The following is a 24,527-nucleotide window of genomic DNA, read 5'->3' on the forward strand; positions in this document are numbered from 1 at the left end:
AATCCTAACTTTTCAATTGACTACCTATATAATTACAGACAAGTAATTAACCCAACTGAAACTCTCCATCCTCTCACTTTTCATATGGACATAAAATTATCTAATATGTAAGGTTTTATGTTAGATACAGTGTTGCTACAATGTCAGGCACATATTCATTAAAAGACATCATATTATTTGAAATAAAAGCCATGCTGGAAGACAACTGTAGCAAAAGGAAGGTATCTCTAATGGTAGAAATTTATGCATTGAGGAAGAGACTGTTTCAGACAGAACAATTTCAGACTTGAACTTTATGAGAGACTTACATAGCTGCCCCTAGAACTTCAATGATTAATATGAACAAATATTCTGGTCGATCAGAATAGCCAGGCTGTCTTTGACAGCCCTCAATTTTCAATCGAGAATACAGTGACCTTTGTGTGTGTTCATTTCTCTCATCCAGTTCTTGTATTTTCTCACATGTTGTGCTCTTCTCAATCTTGCCAAGCCTTTATGCATCTCAATCTTCAAGATCCAGCTTGCATGTCCAATTTCTGAGAAGTTCCTCCCGGCCGCCCTCAGGTTAGAATAGCTGCCCCCTCCTCTGTCCCTCCACAGCATCTGGAATTTCTTTCTAAGATTAACAATAATTACATAGGGCAGTAAATTTTCTTACTTGCATGCCTCACTCAATATCGTAAGGCCCTCAGAGGCAAGAATGATGTCTGTGATGATTAATTGTGCATGTCAAATTAGCTGGGCCACAATACTCCTACTTGAGCAAACATTATTCTAGATGTTTCTGTAAAGGGATGTTTTTGAAGATATAATAACGTTTAAATGAGTAGACTTTGAGGAAAGCAGATTACTCTCCCTAATGTGGGTGGGCTTCGTGCTATCACAGTTGGAGGCCTTATGAAAAAGAGACTGATCCTCTAAGCAAGAAATAAGCCTGCCTTGGACTTGGACTACACATCCCTTCCTGGGTCTCTGGCCTGCCAGTCCACTCTGTTGACTTGGGACTTGCCAGCCTCTACGATCTTAAGAGCCATTGCTTAAAATAAGTCTATGTATACTGATATGTCCTATTGGTTCCGCTTCTCTGAAGAAGAGAACAACCTGTGAACAACCTCTGTCTCTCGAAATAAAATTTTAAAAATAATAATTCAAAAAAAAACCAAAAAACAAAAAAATTAAAAATCTGTTAAAAAATGTTTTAAATATTGAAACTATCACTCAGCTCTTCCTATATATTTTTAATGGTTATAAAATTTGATACAGTTAACTTGAATAGTTTTATCAAGAATGTTAAAATTAAAAAAAAAAAAAAAAAAAAAGAATGTTAAAATTTAGGGATACCTGGCAGGCTCAGTGGGAAAAGCATGCAACTGTTGAGCTTGAGGTCATGAGTTTGAAAAAATATATATTTTTATTTAAGTAATCTCTATACATATCATGCATAAATAAATACACATTTTTTAAAAGAATGTAAAAATGTATCTCTTTTGGTCCATTTATAAGGAAAGATACATATTATATCACTATTGATAACAGTTAAAATTTTTTAAAAAACAAATTTCCAAAAATTAGAAAAGATTATAATGACATTATAGTTATACTTGCCAAACTTAAATGTGCTACATAGAAAGGTAGTCAACATCATTAGTCATTAGAGAAATAAAAATTAAAATCATAATGAGATAGTGTTAGCCATATTAGAATGCTTAAAATGAAGAGAAAAAAAAAACTTCACAACACCAAGTGCTGGTGAAGAAACAGAGAGCTGGAACTCCACACTTTGCAGGTGGGAATGCAAAATGGAACATCCACTTTGGAAAACCGATTTGTAGTTTCTTATGAACACATACTCTCCATATGACTCAAAAGTCATGAACACTTAAGTTCACACAATAACCTGAACACAAATGTTTATAGCAGCTTTATTCATTATCTCCCCAGGCTAGAAACAACTCAAATTTCCTTCAGCTGAAGAATAAATAAACAAAATGTGGCACAGACATGTACTGGAATACTATCTGCCAATAAAAAGAAGAGAATATCAATTACATGCAATGATGCAAACAAATCTGAAATTCTCATTAGGCTAAGCAAAAGAAGCCAGACTCAAAGGCTACATGCTATGTGTTTCCATTTCCATGACATTCTGGAAAACACAAAGCTATAGGGACAAGACACAGATCAGTGGTTTCTAGAGGCTGGGAGCAGGGGAAAGGTTGACTACAAAATGGCACAATGGAAGAATCTGGTGATAGCACTGTTCTATATATTGGTTGCAGGGATGGTCACATATATTTGTCATGTAGTTGTCAAGTATAAATTTGTCAGAATTCACAGAATTATACACTAAATAGGATCGCTTTACCTGTATATAAATTGTTATCTCAATAAAAAATAAAACTAGATTCCATTCCCATTCACTTCGTGGAAGATCTTTTCTTCTCTGAAATCACAGAAAATTTAGGCCACCTCATAATGTCTCGTATGATAGGGATCCATCTCCCCCCACCCTAAACTGAGAATTCCTTGAGGGCAGAAAACTTAAATGTGTACCCCTCCTGTTCTGGTCTAGTACCTGATACTTGGTACTCAGTGAGCAATTCAACTAAATTTTTAAGACTGGATTGCACTGAATTGTCCCTGAAGTCTATCTCTAAGGGTTCCAAACGGTCCTTTCGTACCTCTCAGGTCTATAATGAATAATGAGCTGTTTTGCTTATTTGTCATATTTTCCTAATTGTTTTAATGCATTGTATTGATTTTTGCATAATATCTTTAATAAAAATCCTTCTGAAGTCTCTCAATGCCAACTACTAGTAATAAATGTTAAAAAAAGATCAGGGTCTATTTGGAGGTTATTTTTCTTTGAATTAATTGGAGAGTGATTAAGTTAGTGGGAAAAAATCAGACTGCCTAAATACAAAAGTTCAAACTTAAAAAAAATTTACATGGGCTAAATTAGTTTCCATTTGCATAGGACATTACTATTTACAAAACACAGCTCAATTTCAGGATATTAGAACAACCCAAGCTGGGCACCTGGGTGGCTCAGTGGTTAAGTGTCTGCCTTCAGCTCAGGGCATGATCCCAGAGTCCTGGGATCAAGTCCAACATCGGGCTCCCTACAGGGATCCTGCTTCTCCCTCTACCTATCTATGTCTCTGCCTCTCTCTCTGTGTCTCTCATGAATAAATAAATAAAATCTTAAATAAAATAAAATAACTCAAGTGGCATAAGGTAAAACTGAGATCCAGAGTTATCAATTACTAACACTTACGGTCATGTTTACTAGGCATTAAACAATGTCAAATGTTTTAAATATGTGAATTCATTAATTTTCTTAACAACTGGAAGAGGTAGGTCCTGTTACTTCCCTCTTTAAAGAAGGGGAAACAATCCAAGGAAAATAAGGCAGTCTATAATGGTTAATTTTATACATCAACCTAACTGGATCACAGTGCTAGCCAGATATCTGGCTAAGTATCACATCCAGTATGCCCATAAAGGTGCTTCTGGATGCGTGGGCATTTGAATCAATAGAGTAAAGCAGACTGCCCTGCTTGGGTAGGCATCATTGAATCTTTTGAAGGACTGAGTAGAACAAAAAGGCAGAGGAAAGGAGAATTTGACCTTTTCTGCCCAACTACTTGAACTGGGACACCGGCCTTCTCCTGCCCATGGACTGAGATTTACACCATCAGCTCCCATGATTCTCAGGCCTCCGGACTTGGGCTGAATGACATCAGTAGATTTCCTGGACCTCTAGCTTGCAGACGGCAGACTGTAGGACTTCTCTTAAAAGGATCTGGATGTTAATCGTTCCTCTGGAGAACCCTGACTAACACCCTATCTGAAGTCACACAGTTAGCTTGGGGCCAGAATTCAGATTTGTGGAGTCCAATATCTGTGTTTCACCTATACCAAGCTATCCCTAGATCACTCCATCAAACATAAAACCATTACATGAGGGTCTGCAGCTGTCAGTGGGCTTGATTCCCATTTTCCATCAGACTAAGTAGCATGGAAGCATCAGTGCAGAGATCCCCTTCATGACAAAGTTGTATTAGAAGCATAAAATATAGAGAAATATAAAAGAATATATTAAAATATATATATGTTACATATGTAACATATACATATATATACAAATATATATGTATATATATATAAAGAAGTCTATCGTCTTTTGCTCGCCATGTTTGTGTAAGGGTTATTGTTTTTACAGTCACAGATTGAGAGTTCTGAGCCGCAGTAAGCACAGCAGTGTTGAAAAAGGAGAAAGGCAGAGGGAAATTAGCCCAGGGTTTTGAACAAGAGGACAGCAACATGTAGGCTTCGTTGTTCTGTGCATTCAGGGCCTTGGTTACACTGGGGTCCGAGCAGCGTAACTTCAAATGATTCGGCAATTTTAATTGAAAGGCATGTTGGTCTTTTTGTTAAAAAATCCAAAAGGGATAAAAAAAAAAAAAAAAAAAAAAAAAAAGGTTTTAGGTTCAAGGAATATTCCGTCGCTGTGAGACCATTGAAAGTCCAAAATATTTCCCAGCAAGATGCATTTGTTCGGCTATTAATAACTTTATTATTTTTCCACTATGGCAAGAACCTAGCTGTTCCTCTAGTTGATATTCTCTTAGACGGAAAAAAGAAATCATTATCATTTAGGGCATCAAAAATCCCATTTTCCCTCAAATGAACAGGAAATGGAAGCAAAAAAGCAGGCTTTGCTATGCGAAGAATCCAAACTGAGTATGTAGGTTTAGTCATGTCTCTGTTTTCCTACCTATAAAGTCGAATTCAACATCAGAAAAGACAAATTTATAAAACTGCCCATTCAACTAACCCTATATACTTAGAGTAGGTGACCTTGGTTGAGTCTTCAAGTTTCATTTTGACACTCAAATGAAGATTAAAAATTTTACATAATTAGGATTTTTTTAAAAATCTCCCTAGCACTCAATGCCTAAGATGTGCTTTTTACTGTCATTCTCTTCCTGCAGGGATGCAAGTTTCATGAGCCCAGTGAGGTCACTGCTAGTTCTACAGGATCTAGAAGTTTGATGGATGACCACTCAGAATTGAGCACAGCTCTCCATGGCCTGCCACCATCCCCACACCTGGAAAGAGGCCCTTGGAGGAAGGAAATCCAGGGTCTTACCAGTCAGGCACAGGAAGCCTGCAAGATTCTACTTCAAGTGTCACTTTCTGAATCATCTGCCCTTTCTCTGAGCCTCTCTATGCTTCATATGACCTTTGGTCCTCAGGCCCTTGGCTGACTTCAACTGGCTCACGTGTCAGGGTGTCCTGACATAGAGGTCATTGTAGTACATGAGGAAGTTCGCCTGACCCATCTGGAAGCTTCCTGAAGCAGCAGGCTCCTAACTCTGTGTAAGCCAAAGGAGAAATCTCACCTACAACATTTCAAGACAATGGGACAGTGTGACCCCACTGTGTGGGGGGCCCTGACCCAGCTGAAGCCACTCAGCCTCAGTACACATCTCTGGCCTGGCTCCTCGGAGGAAGCACAGCCTCAACAGGCCAATCACAGAGTTATTGTCCTTGCAGGTGTGGAGGGGACTTTACCCAGAGACAAGACAGAAATGATACAGACTGGGGGAAGAGGCACAGAAATCTCTTTTAGAAAAAGGAAGACGGGCACCCAGGTGGCTCAGTCAGTTAAGTGTCCCAACTCTTGGTTTTGGCTCAGGTCATGATCTCAGGGTTGTGAGATAAGCCGGAGTAGAGCTCGGCAGGGGGTCTCCTTGAGATTCTCTCTTTCCCTCTGCCTCTCCGGTTCAGTTGCTCGCTCACACATACTCTCTCTCTCTGTCTGTCTCTCTGTCTCTGTCTCTCTTTCAAAATAAACAAATCTTAAAAAAAAAATAAAAAATAAACAAATCTTTAAAAGAAAAAGAAGACAGAAGAGCACCTGGGTGGCTCAGCGGTTGAGCATCTGCCTTTGGCTCAAGTCATCCCAGAGTCCTGGGATCAAGTCCCACATCAGGCTCCCTGCATGGAGCCTGCTTCTCCCTCTGCCTGTGTCTCTTTATCTCTGTGTCTCTCACGAATAAATAAATCTTTAAAGAGAAAGAAAAGAAAGAAAAAAAGAAAGAGAGAGAGAGACCCTACCCTATGAGTTCCACCAGCTGCTTCTCTCTCCAGCTCTCCTCTCAATATATCCACCTTTCTACAGTGCCCGCCCCCCAGTGCAGTATCCACCCACACGTCCCCTCCTCCACAGTTTATCCCTCTCCCACTGCCAAGCTGCATCTCTCTGCCAGCAAACCTGGCATAAGACGTGGCCTCTTTAAAATGACAGCTCCATGCAGATGCCAGGTCCGGGCCTAGGGAGTACTTGCCCTGATAAGACCTGTTAGTAGGCAAAGGCGCTTGCTCAATTAAGGGATAACTTTTGTTCCAGGAAGGCCACTCTGGCAAAGCCCCAAGTGCTCCAAATCTCTCCCCACCCCCAGCTTTGATGCTCTGATTATCCTATTGTCAGATCAATAGCCCATCTGCTCCTTAGAGTAGTCTAGGCCATCCTGTGCTAAATTAAAACAGATAGGATCAATCCGCGGTTAATTTCTCCCAACCAAACAATTTATCTCTCTTTTGGATTCTCTTGGAGGGTGAATTATATAATCCTGACACACTGTTAGGGCTCTCTGACCAAAGAAAGCCCTGCTACAATGCCCGCCTGCTCTCTTTATTAGCAGCTCCACAGTGTGACAAAGCCAGAGATTTATCGGAGAGTATTATGCAGACCTGGCTTGAACCTTGCAAAGTCTCTGCCAGGGCACCCTGGAAGGGAAAAAGGATCTGAATACCAGTGTGTGGTAATAATCTCAGGGGAGGAATTAAACTCAAATTTGATATGCTGAGCATAAGTTTGTATTTCTGAACCATCAACTGCCATCATTGGTGAGTAATATTTTCCCTGCTTAACATAAAAATCAGGGTACCTTGAACCAAAATGCCAGTGGAAACATAGGATTTACACCCAGGTTGAAACAAACTGGAGTAAAGGATAGAAGAATATATATTAAGAGTAACAGTTATTATTAGTGACAATGATAACATTATCACTGGGCACTTACATATGTAATGATAGATACTATATAAACTGAGGCTTGGAAAGGGTAGGTGATCTCCCAGATGACAGAATAAGCAGGTGACATAGTCAGGACTTACTGCCTGGAGGCATGCAGAGAGAAAGTCCCACTGATTGTTAGATATTGGGGTACTTCATACTAGTTGATCAATGGCAGCTGCCCCAAGCCCCCAAGTGTTTTCCCCCATACAAGCCCAGCAGACTCACACACACGTAACTCCCCAAACCAGGACACCAGGCCTTCCCTATGTCATGGTAACTCAAGAGTTAACCTGGTACATCAGGAGGGTCTCCGGGATGCTGCCCCATGTTTAGGGCCAACATCATAATAGTTGTTGATATTTTGATTATTTCTGGGGTGCCTGGGTGGCTCACTCCCCCTACTTGAGCATGTGTTCTCTTTCTCTCTAACATAAATAAATAAATCTTTAAAAAAAAAATATATATATATATATATGGGCAGCCCGGGTGGCTCCGTGGTTTAGCACTGCCTTCAGCCCAGGGCATGATGCTGGAGTCCCGGGATCAAGTCCCACATCGGGCTCCCTGCATGGAGCCTGCTTCTCCCTCTGCCTGTGTCTTTGCCTTTCTCTCTCTCTCTATGTCTCTCATGAATAAATAAATAAAATCTTAAATACACACACACACACATACACAGAGCGCAAGCATGAGTTATTCCATAATGCCAGGATTTCTTTCTGGAGATGCCAGGCTTTCAAACTCCTACTTTTAACCAGAACACTCTTGTATCCCAAGACAAAAGACCAATAGGAAAAAATCTAAAGGATGCCAAAGAAGAGAGAGAGATGGATCTGGTAAAGCATCCATGAGGTCAGTCTGGCCCAGTTCAGCTCTCTGGGAGGGGTTTCTGCAGTAGGGTGGGAATAATAAGATCTAATACCTATTAATCACTTACCATATGTCTGGCACTGTTTGAGCACTTACAAATGTTATTTTATCTTCTTGGGAAAGGCACTACTGTAGAACCTTTTTTTTTTTTTTTTACTACTGTAGTATCTAATGAAAAAAGGTAGATGAAGAGAGAAATGCCTATCAAGAAAGGCACTGTTATGCATATACATAAAGAGACTAAGTAAGTTGCCCCATGTCACAGATTTAAGAAGAATGGTGCCAAGATTCCAACCTAGGCTTATTTAGCTTTGGAGCCCAGGCCAAATTACCAGCCAGTTCACCATACTGTCTTCCAGGAGGAAGGAAAGAAAAAGAAAGTCAAGCAAGTGAGTCATTTCAGGGACTTATTTCCTGTACCCAGCATCAAGGCTGCTTGCCCTAGATGCAAGGATGTGCAGAGCAGTGGCCACCACAGGAGAGTGAAACATACACTCGAAGGACTGTGCACCCAAGGAATTGGGGAGTCATTCTTATCTATCTCTGACCAATCTACCAGGCTGATGTAGCCTAAGAAATACCTTTCACAACCATCTGAAAGAGGAAAACAACTTTATATCATAAACTCTGAAAAAGACTCATCTGTAAAAAATGAGAGAAACCTTTCTATGGGAAGAACAGAAGGAAGAACAGCAGAGGTTGAGCTCCTGGACTGGTGACCAGGAAGCAGCAGGACCCCACAGCCCAGGAAATGGGAGAATTTGAAGGCACTTCTAGGCATACAGAGCTTACCAGACACAATCAGTTCCAGCTGGGAAAACAAAACCGCACTGTTAATGAGGAAAATGAATATGGAGACATGGCTGAAAAGTCATGGGAGGGCTGACAGATCAAAAAGTGGGAATGATAATACAATGAAAAAGTGGGAACGATAATGCAATGAAAATATGGCAGCAAGCGGCCACATTGGGGTGGACTGCAAGAAAGAAGCAAGAAGCTAAGAGACATGGCTGTAGGGAATGGGGACCCAGACCCATTAGGGTGGGGGGACTGTCTGACTACTTCTCTGTCCCTTTGGGAGCTTGGAGCAATGGCCCTGGAGAACTGAATTTCAATCCTAAAATGAAGGATGATGTCAGGTTTCTCTGAGGAGCATAGTGAAAGCACAAGAATCTGCATAGAAGCTGGGAACCAGGGATCCCTGGATGACTCCGCAGTTTAGCGCCTGCGTTCAGCCCAGGGCGTAGTCCTGGAGTCCCAGGATCGAGTCCCACATTAGGCTCCCTGCATGGAGCCTGCTTCTCCCTCTTCCTGTGTCTCTACCTCTCTCTCTCTTTCTCTCCCTGTCACTCATGAATAAATAAATAAAATCTTAAAAAAAAAAAAAGAAGAAGAAGAAGCTGGGAACCAGAATTAACTGCTGTTGCAGGGATGAGGGGCTGTGGTTGGGACCCAAAGGAAGAGCAACCAACAGAAAGAAGAAGCCTCGACTCCCTCTTCCTGCCTTCCAGCTTCTCCCAAAGGCCTCTGTTGGGAGAAACAGGGAGCCAGCAGCAAAGGAGAAATGGAAGTTGCCAACTATAAACCATAGCATCACAGAGCAGAATATGGAATTGAGGACCTGAAGCTTAATATTCAGCATATACCCACCCACCCAAAAGGAGTCTCTCATGCAGGGTTGCAGTTCTGAAAGCCACTGTTCCGGAGCATAATACTGATGAGGGCTAACATACTGAGTATTTGGTCTACATAAGGCGCCATACTATGCATATAACACAGAATAGTTAACTACTCTTCCCTCTCCTAAGCATAGGCACCATCATGATTCCCACTTTATGATCTCACATGATTCTCACAGGAAAACAGAGGTCAGTAATGTTTTCAGGGTCACTCAAAATTCAAGCCTTTAACTCCTATCCTATATACTTAGCCTTTATAAGAAGCTAGTCTAACGTGCACTATGGTAGGACTGTAAATTGGTGCAGCCACTGTGGAAAACAGTTGGAAATTCCTCAAAAAACTAAAAATAGAACTACCCTGTGATCCAGCAATTCCACTCCGGAATATACCCAAAGGAAACAAAAATACTATGTCAAAGAGATTTATCTGCACCCTCATGTTCACAGCAGCATTACTTACAATAGTCAATACATGGAAACAGCCTAAGTGTCCAACAACGAACGAACAAAGAAGATGTGTATACACACACACACACACACACACACATCAGGATATCATTCAGCCATAAAACAGGAGGAAATACTGCCATTTGCAGCAACATACATGAAGCTTAAGGGCATTATAGTAAATGAAATAAGTCAAACAGACAAAGACAAAGTGGAATCTTGAAAAAAAAAAAAAAAACTCAAACTCCTAGAGAAAGAGATCACATGTGAGGTCACCAGAGGTGGGGAGAGGAATTGGATGGAGGTGGCCAAAAGGTACAAACTCCTGGTAGTAAGTACCAGGAATATAAAGTACAACATGATAACTAGTTAGCACTGCTGTATGGTTTATATGAAAGTTAATGAATTGAGTACATTCTGAGCTCTCAACACAAGGAAAAGAAACATTTTTCCTTTTAATTTTCTTTTTAATGTACATGAGATGATGGATGTTAACTAAACTCACTGTGGCCCCCATTTCATCATATATGTGAATCATGTCATCATGCTGTCTACCTTCAACTTACACAGGGCTACATGTCAATTCAGTCTCAATAAAATGGGAGGAGGAGGGGAAGCTAGTTTAATTCACCTCTTTGAAGAAATCTTCCCAAAGTTCTTTTGCTCATCAAAGTTTGCTCCCTCCTCCATCTTCCTGCACATCCCCTTTGTAGGTTATTGTGTGTCTCACTTGTTGAATTTAGTGGAATAAAGTCAGCACAGTCTTTGACTGAAAACCCAGGTCCTCTGGCTTTCTCTCAACTGGGAGGCTATTGTATATGCAGACTCCTTGAGAAATGTTTTAGAAGGCTTTATTTCATGAAACTCATTCCCTGTCTCCATCTCTATTCACTATATTAAGTGATCTGAACTCTTACATGGATTACAGCCAATGTACAAACATAATTAGTCTTGAAAATGTTCAAGAACCACTCATATTCGACATTGGACATCAACAAAGCCAAAGATGACCTTGGGTTCTCTGAATCATTCTAAATGGAATGCTCTCAGATAAACCGTAAGATGTGCCCAGTTATCTCAACCATAAGACAAGCAAAGCATTTTAGGTCAACTTTATCTAAACCCCAGGAGGAGAATACTGTTGGACTTAACTTCGTTATTTCTTTCTTTTACCTGTCCTAAATCACAGATTTCCCTAAGGTGAGGACTAGGGGATCTGGGGACAGGAGTGGCCAGCGTCAGATCTGGCAGTGGTATACACACTGGCTATGATACACATGCTGCTGGAGACCCAGCTGAGCCTGTGGATTGGTTATTTCTTGTCCTCTGGACACCATAAGCACATGTCCAACATGCAAGATGAGCTGATCTCAGAACAAGCAATACAATTACCATGGGAAAACCAAGCCAATAGATCTCCACAACCCACAACCAATTTATTCAAGGTCACAGAGACCAATACATCATTTAGACAAGTCATTGACCTCCATGTACCTCAGTCTGACCTCTTCCAACACAATGCCACTATTATTGATTATTGTTATGGTGGAAACCTAAGATAATTTTGGAATGAGGATCAGAAACCCTGAGTTGCAGGTCTGTATCCAAACCTACTCCATGACTCTTGGCAAGTCAATTCCCATTCTGAACTCTCCTATGCATAAAAATGAAATCCTCAGACCAGTTCTAATTATTTGTGTTTCTTTGATTCCAGTGCCACAGGGTATATAAATACAAATGTGAATGCCTCTATCCCTTAAGAATAAAAAAATCTCATTGCCTTTGACTAGAGTTATGCACGTGGAACTGATGATGGTGGAATCACGGAATCTCAGAGCCCAAAGGAGCTCTTATTCAGGGAGATCATCTAGGTTTCTCAAGCAGAAGTGTTTAGCCCAAAGTCATATATGGCAGACTCAGGACTTGAAGTCCACTCTTTAGAGTGCCAATATTGTATTGTTTTTTTCCACAATCACTGCTTCTTGGCACCTACATCAGGGTCCAGTGATAATGTACTATCATTTACGGTTCCATCCCCATAAAAAAAATGCCCGAAACTATAGAGCAACAGATTAGAAATATTCATTTATTCAACACATATTTATTAAGTGCTGGACTGAATTTTGCTTTTAATATCAACAGGTCATATAATCATTTGCTTGCGAGAGTTTGAATGACAATAACCACAAGGAACATGGGCTTTTTGCTGCTGTCAGGCTAATGCCCTTGGTGATCCTGGAAAGGCAGTTACCCCTTCCTACATCCTTTAATCCTCGTCAAAATTCAATTCCAGAAACCCAAGCTAAGTAATGATATCAAGTATTTGAGACTAATAGACAGCAGCAGAGTTGTCCTAATCACTTGATCAAACCTTATACCTTGCAGTAAGGACAGAACCACCTAAGGAAGTAATTGTTCTGGGGAGGAAGATTCCCCCACTTAGCAGTCACTAGAAGAATCTGAGGCACTACACAGAAATGCCTGTTCTAATACACTTCTCTCACCTCAAGTCAGTTATCTGTGTCCTTTATCCAATTCACAGCTCAAAATCAGTCATTCATCAAAAATTTTTTGAGTGCCTAATCCATGCCAGGTGCTATTCTAGAGTGATGGGCACTGTGGCATGCCAAAGAGACCTGCTCCCACTCCGAGGATATTTATGTTCTGGTATGGCCTCTGGGAAGCCTTAGGATGCGCTGCCTCTCATTAGAGCAAGGTCCATCCCTTTGCCCTTGGGTCTCCTGTGGCACTATTGTTCACTCTGGACAGCCCTTTTCATGTTGTATTTTCATTAAGTGTGCCATGTCCATCTCCTCTTCTAAATTTGGATCACCTCAAGGACAGGTACTGAGATTAGTTTTTCTCCATATCCCCTGGTACCTAACATAAAATCTGTCCTGTAATGAAAACTCAATCCCTCCCTTAAGTATCTAACTTATTAATCCTCCCTGCTGTGATTAAACTAGCCAAAACCCTTGCCATCACCCCATGCTTCTCCGTCTGCCAAAAAGAGTACTTTGAAGCAGACAACAGTCTGAGAAGCATACAGTGCTTCACAGTTAATGTGACCAGCTCACATTTATGACTTTGTGGCATCTTCTTAGAGCATGGAAAAGGCAACCGTACAGGGAGAAACATCTAAGACTCCAGGGAGATGGGAAGCTACCCTTTCACCAAGGCCATACTGGGTAAAGAGTCACTCCCCTTTGCTTCAGTTGATTCTCACAATAGTTTGTTTACTCAGAGGACAACAGCATCCCATGGTCTGTGTCTTCTCAGGAGGTAGAAACTGAAAATATCACTGCTCTAGACAGCCAGTTGGGAATGAAGATGACTGTTGGTGGAGGCAAACGTGACAACTGCTGGTGTCAAAGGTTTAGCAGAGGAGGACAGGAGAAAACTAAACTAGCAGGCACTACCCATTTCACCCTCATGTTCCCACTGGGAAAAAGGAAAAGTTCCAGGGTTGATGCTGAGAAGACTAAGTGGACAGACAGGTTATCCAAGAGGTTTCAAGGTGAAAATTGGACCACATGATGTTATGAAAAATTCCTGATAAACTTTTGGTTATGTCATTAACAGACAGATTTGGTCCTTTATTTCAGATCATTCTAGTAAGGCTGCTGAAGAGGTATTCTGGCCCCAAGGAACAGTGCATGAGCTGTGTAAACTGGGAATGTGGTAAAAGAGGGCAGAGAGAAAAGTGCTAAATGTGAAACAACCCTAAAAGCTAGATATTCATTGTTCCCACTTAAAAAAAAACAGAAGAGTGTAACCTGTATTTGTTAGTATCTTGCCCAATCTCTCACCTGACTGGTGAGAGACAAAGCCAACAGACAGACCCAGGCCAACTAATGTCCAATCTTACCCCCTTCTCTACCACAGTCCCAGAGCAATCTTCACCAACCTCAACAAACATTTATTAAGCGAGGCCTTTATGGAACTTTGAGCTTAAAAGAAAAAGAAAACCATGGATGTTCCCTTCCTTCCTGATCGGTTAATGCATCCAGGACATTAACTTACGCCTCCCTAATAGATTAAACTCCCCAGGCATGGTCCTTCACAGACAGAAAAAGATTGATACGATACATCCAAAAAATAAAAAAGGCTTCAATTGGCTGTCAGAACTTTAATTAAAACACTTATAGATAAACTTCACTGCAGCAAATTGTCTGTGCCACTATTACTATAGCAAGATGGATGTTCCCTGGGAAAACAGACAGAGAACTCTCCCCCGGACTAATGGGCAATTTCATAGCCATTGATTTTTTACTTTGAAAATTCTTCCCTGGCTCTTGGGAATTGGAACTTGTTCTGGGTGACCTGGCAGCGGTGTTACTTTTTTTTTTCTTTTATGAAAGTGGAAGACTTATTTCCTAAGCCCATTCATATTTTATCTTCATTGCTCTCAGAATCACACTGAAGTTGTACGGGATTGTTGAGAGCCATGTTTGGAAGCTTCTGAGGACCAGGGTGAAGAGAAAGGGTCTCAGAGGAAAGGAATATGTACAGGGAAAACAGAAAGCCAGGGAATATGAAACGGATAATGAGGGAGAGAACCAAGCAAGAATGGTCAAATTTTTTTGATAAGATTGTGACTAACATCTGAAATTAGACACATTGAAATTATAATTTCAAGTAAAAAAATATTACAAATTAATTGGAAAAAATCATGTATCTAAATTCACTAAATAACACTGCCTCAAGGTAATGGCTTATGGCTGATTTTCCTGTTGAGAAGCCCTGCTCTAGTCCAAGCAACCATCACCTCTCAGCTGGATTGGTTTCCTCTCTGATTATCCCGCCTCCATCTTTCTTCCCTTGTGTCTATTCTTCACACAGCAGCCAGGAGGAGGTCAGCCCATGCCTTCACTTTGTGAAGACCCCTCCCATGGCTTCCCACCGTATTTAGAATAGAAGCAAAGCCCTTTAACAATCTACATCTGTGACCACACCACCCATCACTGATCACTGGTGCCTTGTTTGAGCTGCCACACTCACCCCGATGTCTCCTGGACATGCCATGCACACCCAACACTCAGAGGTCTGTGCTTGCTATCCTGTCTCCTAGGTCTTCACAAGGCTGATTCCTGTTCCATTCAGAACTCTGTTCAAATGCCCCTCCATCTGAAAGTCCTCTCTTAATCTCCCTATCTCAAGTATCAATCCCTCGCCATCTCTTTCCTCTGCCTTGTCTTCATATCATTTTAGTTGTACACACGTATATACACACATGTGTGTACGTATACATATATACAGGTATTTATCAGAGTTCTCTAGAGAGGTACAACTAACAAGACATATACAATAGATATTTGATGGATTAATCTATAGGAGATATAGATAGATGATAGATAGATAGATAGATAGATAGATAGATAGATAGATATCTCAAGGAATTGGCTCATGAAATTATGAAATTATGGGGGCTGACAAATCCAAACTCTCCAGGGCAGGCCAGCAGGCTGGAGACCCAGAAAAGGGTTGATGACACAGTCTCAAGTCTGAAGGTGATCTGCAAGCAGAATTTCTTTGTGAGACTTTGGTTCTTTTACTTTAAGCCTTTAACTGACTGAACAAGGCCCACCCACATTATGGAGAGTAATCTGCTTTACTGAAAGTCTGCCCATATAAAGATTAGTCAAAATACTTTCATAGAAAAGCCTAGACTAGCATATGACCAAAATCTGGGTACCATGACCTAGCTAAGTTGACACATAAAATTAACCATCATAAGTATTTCATGTATTTATTTTCTAGCTTCTGCATCAGGTTAGCTTTGTAAGAACAGGAATTTATCTCTCATTAACTGCTCTTTCTCCATTGTCTAGAGCCATGCCTGCATAAACCCAGTACTCAATAAATATGTTGAACACATATTGATAACCTGTTTATTCCCTAAAAGTCAGCCTGCCTGATTGAATTGACTAGTTGCACGACTGAGTCAAGCTAGTCAGTGCTTATACCACCCTGGCATATAACAGAGCCAACTCAGACTTGACAATTTGTGGGGGATAAATTTCAGTCCTATGTTCCCTATGTCAGTGCTCCCTGAAGCCACAGCAATGGAGCAATGGCCACTTAGTCTCAAGAATCAAGGAGAAGGCCAGTGTGCAAAAATAGATCCCCCCAATGGTTGAAGAAGCAGAGGAGCTAACCATAGAAGAAGGTGTGGATAAAACACCACAGAGTTAGAAAAGTAAGTTGAGAACGGGGAAGAGGAGTTGGCTGTTTCTGAAGGAGGGTGTAGAGCAAGTCCATATGCATTATGTTTAAAAACCTGCCACTGACCAGGGTACCCCAAGTAGATTTCCTGGCAGCTCAAGGACACTTGCTCTGGAGGGGAACAGCCATATGTTATGCAAATCATGTACTGTTGACAAATACAACCGACAGCAAATGTAAAGAGAAATTTAAAAGCCACCCATATCCCTCAAACATACATACACACATATGTGCACGCACGCACACACACACACACACATACATGCACATGCACCCCAGTCACACACACCTGACTCAGGAAAACCATCATTAAACCAGGGCTTTGAGTATATGCTGCTGAACAGAAAACTCTCGAGCTTTTCTCCCTCCCTCCACCCTCTGCACCTAGAACTGTACACATTTCTTCCTCTCTCTGCCTCCTAGCAATGTCTTAATCTTGGATTATGTACCAGATTTTTCGGAGCTAGTTTCCTGTCTGAGAATGAGGAGCTATCATGTCCCCCTTCTGGTGTTGTCCTAAGGCTGAAATCAAATACTGCATGAAAAAGTGCTCAACCCAGCTTCTTGCAGGGAGTAGGGGCTCTACATTAATGCAGCCCCAGCTGTGCCCGGCAAGCACCTCCTGCCCCTGTGCACAGAGCGGACTGTGAGAGCAGCACCAACCCCTCCTCACTCTACTGCCTTCCTCACCCACACCACTCTACAGCTCCATGCAGCACGGCACCTTTCAGAATGAGGAGACCCCAGCACGTGCTCCCACTGCTCTCCAACAAGTCCATTGTCTCCGCTGGGCTCAACACCTCTTCTATTGTTTTACCCCTTGTGGTGGCCCTCGTCCAGGCTGCTGGGCGTGGAACCGGCTAGGAGACCTCCCCACTGCACCTGTTGCCAGGGTCCGGGAGGGAAGGGGTGACGTCCTCCACCAGGGCGCTGCTTCCACGTGCTCCCGGAGCTGCGGGCGGTCAAGGCACCAAAGGAAAGCTGCATTCCACGAATGAGTGGATCACCAGGCCAAAAAAAAAAAAAAAAAAAGCCTCTACCCCACTCTGTTCACATTTCCTACCCCTTACTAGCTGAGAGCTTTGGGCAAGTTATTCCATGTCTCATTTTCCTAACTGTAAAACAGAGCTAAACACCACCCACTCCACAGAGTGGAAATAACACACACAAATGCACCAGCACATACAGGGCACCTGACTTCAGCTGCTAACCACTGCCTCTCTTACTCCTTCAGAAATGAGAAGACTGGACATTGAGCAAAGATGCTTGTCTCTCCTCCTCGCACGGGGTGCCTTAAGAGTCCCCTCTGCTTATTCCTGGGAGCCTGCCATGGACAGAACAGCTGCGCCCTCCCCAAGCCCCTACGTCGAAGCCCTCATCACCAGTGTGATATTTGGAGCTGGGGCCTTTGGGAGGCAGAGCCTTCCTGAGAGGGATTTACGCCTCTCTAAAAAGACAGAGATGATCTGTCTTCTCAGCCACATTAGGACACAGGAAAGGCAAGCAGCAGCCATCTGTAGATCAAGAAGAGTTCTCCCCAGAACTCAACTGTGTTGGTGGCCCAATCCCAGTGTTCCCAGCCTCCAGACTGTAAGAAATAAATGTCTGAGTTTCAGCCACTCAGTCTCTGGTATTCAGCGAAGGCAGCTCGAGCTGACCAACACACACATCATCTTTCTCTTTTATTTTTTATTTTATTTTTTTTTTAGATTTTTTTTCATTTATTTATTCATGAGAGACACAGAGAGAGAGAGAGAGAGGCAGAGACACAGGCAGAGGGAGAAGCAGGCTCCATGGAGGGAGCGCAATGTGAGACTCGATCCTGGGTCTCCAGGATCATGCCCTGGGCCAAAGGCAGGTGCTAAACCACTGAGCCATCCGGGGATCCCCCTCATTTAGTACACACACACACACACACACACACACACACACACACAGGGGAAGAGAGAGAAAAGAGACTCTAAAATGAACAAAACAAAGCAAATGTCATGCTCGTTGTTTTATGCCATCTACACAGCCACATGCCAGAATTTTCTAATTCTCAGTTCAGGCTCAAGGATGCCACTCACAAAACGAAGCTTCTTCTGACTCACTTTGACTGGAACCATCAAGCGTGAGCCAGGCTGCTCATTTGTGGATCTCTGAAGTAGTCACGCAGGAAGGTAAAGCTGGCTCCCTACACTCCCTCAGCCAGAAGATTCAAATACTCAGCCCCCCATCCCACTGTGAGTTGTGCAGTTTGTCCAACAACCATCTGTACATCATAAGCCCAGAGTGAAGTCATAATGAAACAGCCAAAGGCACAGGGTGGGACAGACACCAGCCAGGACACCACTGAGAGCTGGTGCCATCAAGCAGCACCTGTATCATAACGATGGACCAATAATGGTATTATTACCACTTAGACAAGAAAACCAAAGCACACTCAAGTTACATGGCTAAGATCACAGGAGTGGAAATAGAAGATTTTGGCACAGACCCTGACCCTAGAGCCCATGCTTCACCTCTTAGAAGGGAGGAGTCTAGAGATAGAATTCAAGGGTTCTGAGTATTTGGCTGGGAAAATAACTACATCCTTATCTGCATTCATCTCGAGCTGAAATTTAGCATTTCTCTCAAGTTTGAATGTAAACAACAAACTGCAAAATTATTAACAGTAACTGTAACTGTCATCAATGGAAATCACAGGTATTTTTATATCATGTTGCAATTGTTGCAAACATCACAAAATGTCATTTATATTCATTACCACTTCAATATTACAGTAGTTATTAAATTTCTGCTAGATCTTATAATTTGATATGTTCATAAAGAAGCCTACATGTTACTATAAAACAAATACTTTAACTGTGATGACTACTTAAATATAATTGGTATATCCTGAATTTTAAAATGCAGACCATATTATTTCACATTTATTATAACAACAGATATTATTTGATGCATTTAAAAATATTATTCCAAAAAAAGATTCATAGGCTTCACCTGACTAGCAAAAAGATCCATGGGACAAAATAGTTTAGAACATCTAGAGTAGGGGCACCTGGGTGGCTCAGCAGTTGAGCATCGGCCTTTGGCTCAAGTCATGATCCCAGGGTCCTGGGATTGAGTCCCACATTGGGCTCCCCACAGGGAGCCTGCTTCTCCCTCTGCCTGTGTCTCTGCCTCTCTGTGTGTCTCTCATGAATAAAGAAATCTTAAAAAAAATAAAAGAAAACATCTGGAGTATAGAGTGTTTTTACAGAAAAGATAGCTGGGATGACACTCATTGGTTGGGGAGAAACAGGGAGAAGCTGGGTGATGACACTCATTGGTTGGGGAGAAACAGGGAGAAGCTGAGTGACAGGAGGTCAGAGGTGTGTTTGTAATTAACAAAAAATGACAGGCTTCTGTGGGCTGGTATCATTAACCGTCTTCAAATTCTTGAATAATATTCTGGTATCAAGATAACACAGAAAGTTTTCTTGATGAGCCCAAGCCTAGATAGCGCGGGCTATTCGCTTCCCAATCAGCAATCTGCAGCTACTGCTTAGAATTCTAAGTTTGAGGGGAACCTGGGTGGCTCAGTGAGTTAAGCATCTGCCTTTGGCCCAGGTCATGATCCCAGGATCCAGGGATCGAGTCCCACATCGAGCTCCCTGCTCAGTGGGGAGTCTGCTTCTCCCTCTGCCTCTGCCTGCCACTCCCCCTGCTTGTTCTCTCTCACTCTCTCTCTCTCTCTCTCCATCAAATAAATAAGTAAAGTCCTAAAAAAAATTCTAAATTTGAAAAAGTTCTGCACCTTCAGCCCATTTTATATCACCCAGGTAGCATTTGGGATTTCTGTTGCCTCTTGTGTCTGTGGCCAGTCTAACAAAATCACTGGGGTCGTTTTATTCAATAGATTTCAATTAGGATGTTTGTGTTCCATAATTGCTTCATGTTTTAACTTCCTCCACAACCATCAGAATCTTAACTGAAGCCTTCAAGCGCCTTACAGTAAGGGTCAAAATCTCAAACGCTGTCATGGGCTATGCAGACCATGTGCGTGGATGAGGATGAAACCAACTGGCCTGGGACCCTCCTGACACATGGTAGCGTACTCTGGGGTTCACTAATGTACTTGATCCACGCCCCCCCATCTTCTTCTGGACATTAGTTCTGAGTGATGCTATACTGCCATGAGGACAAGTGTTTCCAGAGCTTCCCGTCTTCCAGGACAAACCAGGTCTCCAGAATTTCATATAATACATCCTGATTCTTCAGTGCTGTGAATCAGCCAACACCTGAGCTGCCAGTCCCTGGCTTAATATTGTGTGTTCAGTGAGAACATTTCTAACACGGAGGGCAGGTTATTGTGAAGCTTCCCCAGATCCCTGTTGGGTACGACATGTGAATGGCATCTGGCAAGGGTCTTTCATGCTTGCCCTTAACAAACTGGGCAGGTGTTAAAAAGGCTCCACACTACAAATTAGAAATCAAGGCTCAGATAGGTTATCTGACAAATCCAATGTCCCAGAGCTGGAGGGGAGCTGAGCCAGTCGACACTTCAGGTCTTGGATGGCCTCACTACCCTGGGCTGAGCTGGCCATTTCTAGCCACCAACTCTCTCACTGGGATACATTTAAATCGCTTTAAACAGAAACTTGGCAAAATGCAATTTTGGCACCTAGTCCAACTGCTTCAACTGCCTTTAGCATTTTATGTTCAAATCAATTGGTTTCATGCTTTTTAAATGTTCATATATACCCTGGTACGCAGTGATCTGAAAGGTATCGTGAAACAACTTTGATTTTTCCATTTGTTCAAAGATTTTAACAGGTTGATCACATCAGCAGTGAGCTGTGGGTCCCTCCCCTTCTCCTCCTTTGCAGAAAGATTATCACAACTAGCTGCCTTCTCTGGAAATAGCCACTTGCTATAGCGATAAATCTTAGGTTCCCTGTGTAACCCCTGATGCATTTCCCATTTTCCCACCAAATTCCACTGTCCAAATTTGGAGTCCCAACTTGACCACAAGCAGATACGATTTCACTTTGTGGGATTTTCCCAGCTTTTCCTTACATTATGGTTGCAAAGCTTGTAACACCAGCTGTGGCTGAGCCAGCCCTCCAAAAAAGGCAATTGTGCTCCTTGATGGAATCACGAAGCACAGCACTGCTGCCAGCATCGTTCCTTGAACAGCCTTTTCAGGATTCCGGGGCTGCTTCCAGCCCTTCCTCCAGCTCCATCCATGAATGATGCGGGCCCCTCAAATGTTCAGAATCCTTTAGAAGACCTAAGCAAAGAAGGGGAAAGAACAATGTATACTCTTGCCTGTTTTCTGGGATTCCATTTCTCATTTCTTCATCATCAAAACCCTACATTCTTTCATCCACTTGGACAGTTAACCAACCATGTCTCAGGCATTTATGCTATGGGTTCTAGAGAACAAGCTAAAGGAGACAGGCTGCCAGTTCTGCACAGAGACTCATCATGCAGCAAGGGAGGCCTAAAGCGGGACTGCGCCAGTCATCCCAGTCTGCCATCCTTTATCCACAATGCTTGAGGCCAGAGGAGTCTCAGAATTCAGATATTTTCAAACCTTAGTAGCAAGATACGATATGGCACGCATGTGTATGTGTCTGTGTGTATGTGTGTGTGTGTGTTTCACAGGATTCTCTTATCAAATTTAACTGGTATAAAACTCAAAAATAGCCTCCTATTGGCTCAGATCAGATTTTGCCCCCAAATTCATTTGGCACCAAACTTTACATTTCAGAGCCTTTTGGGTTTAGGAATTGCAGATATAGGATTATGGAACTTGAAGAGTTATCACTGACTGAGCATCCACACAAAACAGACATGTCTTATTCCCTCCAAGCCCCCCACATAGCCCTCTTTGGATTGTTACCGAACGCCCACCCTATCTGACAAACTTTCACAGAGACTACCCCAAGTGAACTTGGTAACGCTATGGCAGGACACCATCCTCCCTATTTTAAAGAAAGGAAGCTATTTTTTATGAGTACCTCTGTAAGGTTGGTCAACAAGTAAATGGCCTGGGACCCTCGTCTCAGGTACCAGAAGCCGTGCTGTTTTCCATGATGCAAAACCGCTGCCTTACTGGGGAGCCACTCTGATCCCACGGACTTCCCCTGCTGCCCTCCCCACTTTCAGTCACAAAGTCCCCCAGTTTCCCTGAGAGGCCCCACAACATGAGTGTGGTAAGTCTTACTCCATGGGCCTGTTCTGGGCAACACACCCGTCTTCTGGACCTTGGTTTTCCCTCTGTGCCTGATTGCAAAAAGTTTTGGAATCTGACCTCTCTGGGGTTGAATTTCATTCCTGACCTAACATGAGCTTGGGAAAGTCACTAATACTCTTTGAAAGTGTTTTCTCATCCTTGAAATGGAAAAAATAAGTTCATAATTATTGGAGTTATTATGGGGATAAAATGAGTCAATTTGTGTAAAGTACCTGGAAAAACAGTAAGTGGGTAGCTATTACTGTTGTAATTATTATTGCTTTTGTTATCGTCCTTATTGTAAAGTTATTGCTTGAACACATTCTATGTCCTAGGTAGTATATAAAGTGAATCAGATGTGGTAATGGAGAGAAATCTGTTCTACTCTAAGTACCCTGCAAGCTGACCGTCTTTTATGCTGATCATAGGATCCACAATACTGTGAACAAAGCTGATCGACCCAAGAATAGGCACTTGACCCACGTGTAACCCATGAACCTATAGTCATCCAGAGTGGCTTCTGGCTTCTACATTCTCCTGGTACAAAGCACTTGTCCAAAAGGGATAATGATAATTTACTGAACTCATCAGAAAGTCTTTTTAAAGGAAGCCTGGATGTGAAACATGTCAAAGAAAGAGCAACTGGTCCTGAGATCAGAAGCAAAACCAATTGGGTCACAAAGCCAGAATCTGTGAGGGAGTAGAGGATAAATGTAAGGGACTTAGAAGAAGCGAGACGTGCATCTGTAATACCAGGAGCATACAGAGGGAGAAAGCACTGCAGTTGAGTGGCCAAATGCCGGAGTAGGGACTTGAACCAGCATTCTGGAACCCAAGTTCAGGCTCTTGTTCTCCACATGGGGAGCCACAGATCCCCGTGCTTCCTGGGGCCAAATAACAGAAATGAGAGGTAGGGGGCCTTGGGAGGCCAGTGTCAAAGTAGAGAGTATGTAGCCCTTCAAAAAAGGAGCAACTGCTCATACATTCGAGACAAATGGCACCATGTGGGAACATGAGCCAAAGATGTCAGGTCTTCTGACTCTTCAAGAGGAGCCAGAAATCCAGATATCTGTGGGAGAGCTCCTATTCTTTAATTTGAAAATTAATTCCATCTTTTAGGGACTGTTCAAGCAAACACACACACACACACACACACACACACACACCGTTAGGTTAGATTTATTTAGCATATAGACCTCCAAGTTGAGAATACTGCCTTATACTGCCAGTTGTAAGACAATGGAGATTTTTAGTGTGAGATCCAAACTCTCTTCTCTAAGCAATGAGGACAAGAAAGGAGAAAGATGCACTGTCACCCCAGTGAGAAAGGATCCCGGGAACTGCCATCTAAGGCAATTTCTAAAAAACAGAATTCAAAGGGAATCCCTCATTAAATGATCCAAACCATCTCATAAATCCAAAGGAAAAGAAGGTGTATGTTTCTGGTCAAGATAGAGCAATAGGGACCAGATTTACCCTCCCACCCAAAACAACTAAAAAAACCCAACATATTTATGACACAGCATTTCTGAGACATTGAACATAAGGCCATAAAGGACAGTGATCTGTGAGAGGATGCAAGTTAATGAGGCCAGCGCTAAGGCTTCCCAGCTTACTGCCTGGAGTTTCCAGCCATGGCACAGGAAGGAGAAAAGAAGTCCAGGAGAGACTGGTGGTCTCACTAAATCAAGACAATGGAGCTGAGAATATGGGAAAACCAAAAGGGCAGAGAGCACTGTGTGGACAGAGAGCCCCAGAGATTTACGGGGTCCCTAAGTCTTCAGCTGGGTACTTACTTACTAATCAGCACATGGGTGTAAGGAGAGGAATTATTCCCCAGAGCTGACATGGGGCCAGGAACAATTCTTTTTCCCAATAGCCAGAGTGGAAAATCTCATATTTCATGGAGTATTGGGTAAAATATTTGAAATAGCTTTGCTTCAGTAATGGGGAAAAATAACCCTAGATGAAATGGTTCTCTATGTTGCTTAACAAAGCTTAAAAGCAAAACCCA

General features: G+C 42.3%; 1 long non-coding RNA gene across 20 annotated transcripts in view; it reads right to left on the reverse strand.

The window, feature by feature from the left end:
• Positions 1 to 21,627, reverse strand: part of LOC112662299 (uncharacterized) — a 296,118-nt gene extending 274,491 nt beyond the window's left edge. For 19 of the 20 annotated variants that reach the window (XR_007401567.1, XR_007401579.1, XR_007401578.1 and 16 more), the window contains exon 1: positions 18,402 to 21,627. This is a non-coding gene — a long non-coding RNA (uncharacterized LOC112662299). Of the gene's footprint in view, positions 1 to 18,377 lie in introns of all 20 variants that reach the window. The other variant, XR_007401576.1, reaches the window with a different exon arrangement.
• Positions 21,628 to 24,527: the final 2,900 nt, after the last annotated feature.

The sequence above is a fragment of the Canis lupus genome, chromosome 13 (assembly GCF_003254725.2).
Source record: "Canis lupus dingo isolate Sandy chromosome 13, ASM325472v2, whole genome shotgun sequence".
NCBI lineage: Eukaryota > Metazoa > Chordata > Mammalia > Carnivora > Canidae > Canis > Canis lupus.